Source organism: Balaenoptera physalus (assembly GCF_965194825.1).
Source record: "Balaenoptera physalus genome assembly, chromosome: 4".
Taxonomy (NCBI): Eukaryota; Metazoa; Chordata; class Mammalia; order Artiodactyla; family Balaenopteridae; genus Balaenoptera; species Balaenoptera physalus.
In genome coordinates, this window is record NC_138891.1 from 43,014,603 (window position 1) to 43,021,854 (window position 7,252).

At 35.3% G+C, this 7,252-nt stretch overlaps 1 long non-coding RNA gene across 1 annotated transcript; it reads left to right on the top strand.

Moving 5' to 3' along the window:
- Positions 1–1,713: 1,713 nt before the first annotated feature.
- LOC309659160 lies at positions 1,714–5,642 on the top strand. Its single transcript, XR_014262640.1, has 2 exons — positions 1,714–2,292; positions 2,595–5,642. It is a non-coding gene; the product is annotated as an uncharacterized lncRNA (long non-coding RNA).
- Positions 5,643–7,252: the final 1,610 nt, after the last annotated feature.

The following is a 7,252-nucleotide window of genomic DNA, read 5'->3' on the forward strand; positions in this document are numbered from 1 at the left end:
TAGAAAATAAAAAAAAAAAATCAAAATTGGTGAATTTTTGTGTAGCTGTTTTAATATGGAAGATGGAAGAAAAACAACATTTTCAGCATATTATGCTTTATTATTTCAAGAAAGGTAAAAAAGCAACTGAAATGCAAAAAAAGATTTGTGCAGTGTATGGACAAGGTACTGTGACTTATTGAACATGTCAAAAGTGGTTTGCGAAGTTTCATGCTGGAGATTTCTCGCTGGACGACGCTACATGGTCAGGTAGACCAGTTGAAGTTGATAGCGATCAAATCGAGACATTAAACGTTATACCACGCGGGAGATAGCTGACACACTCAATATATCCAAATCAAGCGTTGAAAATCATTTGCACCAACTTGGTTATGTTCATCGCTTTGATGATTGGGTTCCAGTTAAGTGAAAAAAAACCTTCTTGACAGTAATTTCCGCATGAAATTCTCTACTTAAACGTAATGAAAACGTTCCGTTTTTAAAACAAATTGTGACGGGCAATGAAAAGTGGATACTATACAATAATGTGGAACAGAAGAGATCGTGGGGCAAGAGAAATAAACAACCACCAAGCACACCAAAGGCTGGTCTTCATCCAAAGAAGGTGATGTTGTGTATATGGTAGGATTGGAAGGGAGTCCTCTATTATGAGCTCCTTCCAGAAAATGAAACAATTAATTCCAACAAGTACTGGTCCCAGTTAGACCAACCAAAAGCAGCACTCGATGAAAAGCGTCTGGAATTTGTCAACAGGAAACGCATAATCTTCTATCAGGATAACGCAAGACCGCATGTTTCTTTGATGACTAAGCAAAATCTGTTACAGCTTGGCTGGGAAGTTCTGATTCATCCACCATATTCACCAGACATTGCACCTTCGGATTTCCATTTATTTTGGTCTTTACAAAATTCTCTTAATGGAAAAAATTTCAATTCCCTGGAAGACTGTAAAAGGCACCTGTAACAGTTCTTTGCTCAAAAAAATAAAAAGTTTTGGGAAGATGGAATTATGAAGTTGCCTGAAAAATGGCAGAAGGTAGTGGAACAAAATGGTGAATACATTGTTTAATAAAGTTCTTGCTGAAAATGAAAAATGTATCTTGTGTTTTTACTTAAAAACCGAAGGCACTTTTTGGCCAACCCAATATTTAGTGATGAAAGACTGAATGATTTCCCTGTAACACTGGCAACAAAGCAAGAGTGTTTACTCTCCCTAATTCCATTTGGCATTATAATAAATGTCCTAGCCAGCACAGAAAGGCACGTAAAATAAATAAAAGTCATAAAGGCTGGAAAGAAAAGGTACAACTGTATTCACAGAAAACATGACATTTTATGTAGAAAATCCCAAGGAATCTATAAAAAGCAATTAGAAGTGATAAGTGAGTTTAGCAAGGTTGCAGGATACTAAGTTAATATACAAAATACAAAAATTAACTTAAATAAACAATATCTTTACATTAGCATCAGTATATGAGATATTTAGGAATATATTTGACAAAAGATGTTTAAAAACTGTATACTAAATACTACAAAACATTGTTAAGAAAATTTAAAGGAGACATGAATAAATGGAGGGATATACCAGGCTCATGTATGGGAAGAGTCAATATTATTAAGATGTCAATTCTACCCAAATTGATATATATATATGTATATATATATGTATATATATATATATCAATATATATATCAAAATATATATACATATATATATATTTTTTGCACTGCGACGAGGCATGTAAAATCTTAATTCCCTGACCAGGCATCGAACTCACGCACCCTGCATTGGAAGTGTGGAGTCTTAACCATTGCCCCACCAGGGAAGTCCCCAAATTGATTTATATTTAACTCAGTCCCAATCAAAATCCCTGAAGACATTTTTAGTAGAAATTGATAGGCTTGTTCTAAAATTTATGTGGAAATGCAATGGACCTAGATATCCAAAACAGTTCTGAATGAAGCTTTTTTACACTACTGGATTTCAAGAGTTTTTATATGGCTACAATAATCAGATAGTGTCCAATACTGCCTTGCTAACTATAGCCACTATATTGTACAGAAGATCTCAAGGATTTATTCAACTTGCATAACGGAAACTGTGTTTTTTCACAAATACCTCTTGTTTTCCCCTCCTTCCAGGCCCTGGCAACCACCAATCTATGCTCTGCTTCTATGAGTTTGACTATTTCACATTCTTCATATAGTAAACAGTACTATATACTTAAAAATGTGCTGAAAGAATAGATCTTATGTTAAGAGTTCTTATTACACACACAAAATAAATAGAGTGTGGGAGGAAACTTTTTTTTTTAAATTTTATTTATTTATTTATGGCTGTGTTGGGTCTTAGTTTCTGTGCGAGGGCTTTCTCCAGTTGCGGCAAGTGGGGGCCACTCTTCATGGCGGTGCGCGGGCCTCTCACTATCGCGGCCTCTCTTGTTGAGGAGCACAGGCTCCAGACGCACAGGCTCAGTAGTTGTGGCTCATGGGTGTAGCTGCTCTGTGGCATGTGGGATCTTCCGAGACCAGGGCTCGAACCCATGTCCCCTGCATTGGCAGGCAGATTCTCAACCACTGCACCACCAGGGAAGCCCGGAGGAAACTTTTATAGGTGATGGATATGTTTTTTAAAATTATATATAGATGGATATGTTTATTGCACAGATTGTGGTGATGGTTTCATGGATGAATACTTATCTCTAAATTCATCAAGCTGTATATATTAAATATATACAGATTTTTTCCAAACACTATCCTTTTTTATTTTTCACTGCCTCCAATTACTGATTTTTTCCCCAACTTTACTGAGGCAAAATTGATAAATAAAATTGTAAGATATTTTAAGTGAAATATGTATAGATTTTTGTATGTCAATCATACCTCAATAAAATGGCTAAAATAATGTCATATTGGCATAATAACAGATACCCAGATCACTGGAACAAAATGGAGAGTCCAGAAATAAATCCACCCATACATGTATTGATACAATTGGATTTTTTTCTTTATCCTTTTACCCCACTTTTTATTCTTCTTCATAGCATTCATCCTTGCCTGACAATTCAGTTGGTTATTTGATAATTATCTGTCTCTCTCAACTGGATTTTTTTTTTATTGTGGTAAAAAATCATACAACATGAAATCTCTCTTCACAAAATTTTAAGTGTACAGCATAGTATTGTTAACTCTAAGCACAATGTTGTACAGTAGATCTCTACAACTTTTCCATCTTGCATGACCTGCACTCTATACCCACTGAACAGCAATTCCCCATTTCCCCTGCTTCCCAGCCTCTGGCAACCATCCTACTTTCTGTTCTGTGAGTTCGACTACTTTAGATACCTCCTATAAGTGGAATCATACAGCATTTGTCCTTTTGTGACTGGTTTGTTTCATTTAGTGTGAGGCCCTCAAGGTTCGCCATGGTAGCATATGACAGGATTTCTTCCTTTTTTATGGTTGAATAATATTCCACTGGAAACATGTACCACATTTTCTTTATTCATTCATTGATGCATACATAGGTTGCTTCTACCTCTTGGCTATTGTGAATAATGCTGTCATGAACATAGGTGTGCAAATATCTCTTCAAGATCATGATTTCAATTCTTTTAAATAAATACTCAAAAGAGAAATTGCTGGATCATATGGCAATTCTATTTTTTAATTTTCTTTTTGGAATCTGCATGCTGTTTTCCATAGTGGTTGCTCCATTTTACATTCCCACCAACAGTGCACAATGGTTCCAGTTTCTCCACATCCTCTGCATCACTTGTTACTTTCTGATTTTATTTTATTTTTTGATAATGGCCATCCTAACAGATATGAGGTGATATCCCATTGTGGTTTTGATTTGCATTTCCCTGATGAGTAGTGGAGTTGAGCATCTTAATATATTTGTTGGCCATTTGTATGTCTTCTTTGGAGAAATGTCTATTCAAGTCCTTTGCCCATTTCTTAATTGGGCTATTTATTTAGTTAGTTTTGCTACTGAGTTTTAGGACTTATACGTTTTAGATTTTAACCCATTATCAGATATATAGTTTGCAAATATCTTCTCCCATTCCATAAGTTGCCTTTTCACCCTGTTGGAGGGAGGAATTACAAAGGGGCACAAGGAAACTTTTTGGAGTGAACGTTTATTATCTTGAGTGTTGTGATGATTTTATGGGTATATCCATATGTTAAAACTCCTCAAATTATATACTTTAAGTTTGTGCAGTCTGCTGCATGTTAATTATATTTCAATGAGTTGTTTAAAAAAAAGAAAATAGTAAACAAAAGTAAGAGAACCTCATCAACCCCAGAAATTTACATTCACTTACCTAAAGTTTTTTTTTGTTTGTAATTACATAAACAATTTATATATTATGTATAAATTTACAGAACAGTTGATTTCTTCATCTTGAAAATTTTGTTACATGAATATGTATTAAAAATATTCAGAGTTACCAGTACTTTCTTATTCATTATATAACACACCATAATTAAATATATACCATGCCAAATTCTGGGTAAGTAAAATGGATTAACTCAAATTAGAAAGTAATCCAATGGAACAATCTTTGGCTTAACATTTTTAAATGTGCTTAATATTGTCTGATTTCACAACTGGGAATTTTTACATTTTTGAGTTCCACCCTAATCAGTTTCTCCCTTCATCCGTTTATGAAAGGAGGAAATTGAAAGCCCCAGGAAAGCTGGCTATGAGCAGAGAGAAGCCAGTCTGTTTTGTGCAGAGGGAAACAGGCTCTGGGACTTTAGTACTCTGACTCTTCCCCTAAATCCCAGTTGTGGAAGTAAAAGACCAATACAGACATTGGAAGATAACCAGCAACAGCAATGGACAAAATACCTACTATTGGCAAATACTAAAAAGCTAAATCAACTAAGGTAGTAGGAAAAATAGCGAATGCTTGTCTTAATACAGTTAAAAAAATTCCTTTACATGCATTATTTCCTTTAATGGACACTAGTCGTGGTCCCTGGAACAAAGCAAGTGCTCAATAAAAGCTTGACAAATGAATAGATTGAAATTCCTACCAGTGTCTAGCAGATTGTAGGCGCTGTATATTTGGAGATAATTCTGCATAATCTCTCACATCTGTACATCTTGTGGGCAGAGGAACTGACTACCTTTGTTATGAACTATCTTTTTGAGGATATTTATGTAGTAAACAGCCTTGGAAGATAGAGATAGTATCTCCCTCCAGAGCAATGGGCAGGTTTGCTTACTGTTCAGTATAATAAAGATGTCCCTTTTTGGAGCTAAAGTCACACGAGTTTACTTCCCATTATAAAAGATTTGGGATCCTTATGCTGAGGGTTCCTCTCCTATAATGCACTGTATTTCACAGGTAGGTATCATTTCATCTTCTGGATGTCACGTTGTGGGAATTGAGGCTTGGGAACTGGCACAAATGATGGTACTCAGGTTGTTGCTATCGCCCTGAACAATAAACTGTCCTATGTCTTTGGCCCAGAAGTCTCACATCTTCTACCAACATCTGTCAGACTGTGGGAGGCTAAGCTTTAGTTTGCAAGTAGGTTAAAATGTCAGGCCCTTCACAGTTCTTGACGCTATACATGCTTTTTTGCACTAAAGTGCATAATCTCAGGAAAGCTTTAAAAAAAAACAACAGGATAAGTAGCCTTATATTGGATAAGGAAAACAAAGAAGTAAGTAAAATCTAACCAAAAATACAACTTCCCCACTTCGCAGAACAGAGCTACTATTAAGAGGCAAAATAGCCATCATCTTGCATTGGGGAAGAATAAGTGAAAGAGCTAATTGATGGTAACGTCAAAACAATTATAGGGACCAGAAGAAAATACAGAAATTGGAACACAATAGAATCGTAACACATGGAAAGTTGAAAATTAAGGAGAAGTTAACTCAGGAAGCTCCCAAAGAAGTGTTATGTCATTATGCAGGCTTCAATTCTTCTGCAGTCTCTGGAAAGAAAAAAATTATCACTGAGTGGTTGTTTCTGAAAGGGTGAATATGGTGGGAGAGAGATCTACTTTGTATATTTTGAATTTTGTACCATCTTCAGGTAGTACTTATTCAAAAAATACATGTATAGAATTTAATTTGAAAAGCTTTTAAATGATTTTTTAGGTAAGAAAGCACAAATTGTTTTTAGATTAAAAAAACAAAAAACACAGAAGGTACTTTACCTTTTAAAAGATTTACTGAGGAAACAGTCTTTTTGGTTTCATGGAGATAAAAAAGTCTTTACCTTTGGAACACTACTTTTGTTAAGGAAATTCTTCAGAATAGGCTCTTTCATTCCAGGTTTGTAAGAAAAATAATAGCCACCTATTGCTATTGAGTAGAGGTATGAGGTTACCTTGAATCTGAGAATACGTGCATTGTGTTCTATTTGGTAATGTCAATTAGATGTACGCATTTTACTTCTAAAAGAGGGAACAGAAATAGTTTTCCTAAAAGATATTCAATCAGGACTATTAGTGCCCTCGATTTGGGTTTATTAAGGATTGAATAACTATGAATTTGAGACGGTCTCTTCAGGAGCATAGAGCTTGCTTTTTAGTTGTGCTTCTGGGAAGTCAAGAGGGTGTATTCCAGCCAAGCTTGCAGCAATTGTGAGAGAGGCTGCTGTTGACCACAAAGTGTGGCTCGTGCTTGAACTTCTCTGGCCCAGTACCAGCAGGAGAACTGTAATAGGAACAGCAAATGGGGCATTTGTCTGGGTGGCTTCACTGCCATTAGTATAAATTGCAGGGGCTGCTGGGCTGTTTGAGGAGGCTCAGATAGTTATAACTGAGAATGAACTCTTTAGATTAAGTAAATAATGCTGAGGTCCTTAGGAATATCTCAGGAACAGACCCCTGGGGTAAAGATGGGGCCTCTTGCAATTGTAGAATAAGATTTGGAATTATACTAGTAGTGAAAAGACCTTCTTTGTTACTCCGAAATGTTGAAACGGAGTATTTTGATTTGATTACTGACTTAAACATGTTTAAATTTGTTTAAATATGCTCAATATTTAAAAAAAAATTTTTTTCAGACAAAATAGACTATGTTTTTAACTTTATATTGGACTATAGTTGATTTACAATGTTGTGTTAGTTTCAGGTATATAGCAAGGTGATTCAGTTATACATATACATATATATACTCTTTTTCAAATTCTTTTCCCATTTATGTTATTACAGAATATTGATCAGAGTTCCCTGTGCTATACAGTAGGTCCTTGTTGGCTATCTGCTCAATCTTTAGTAA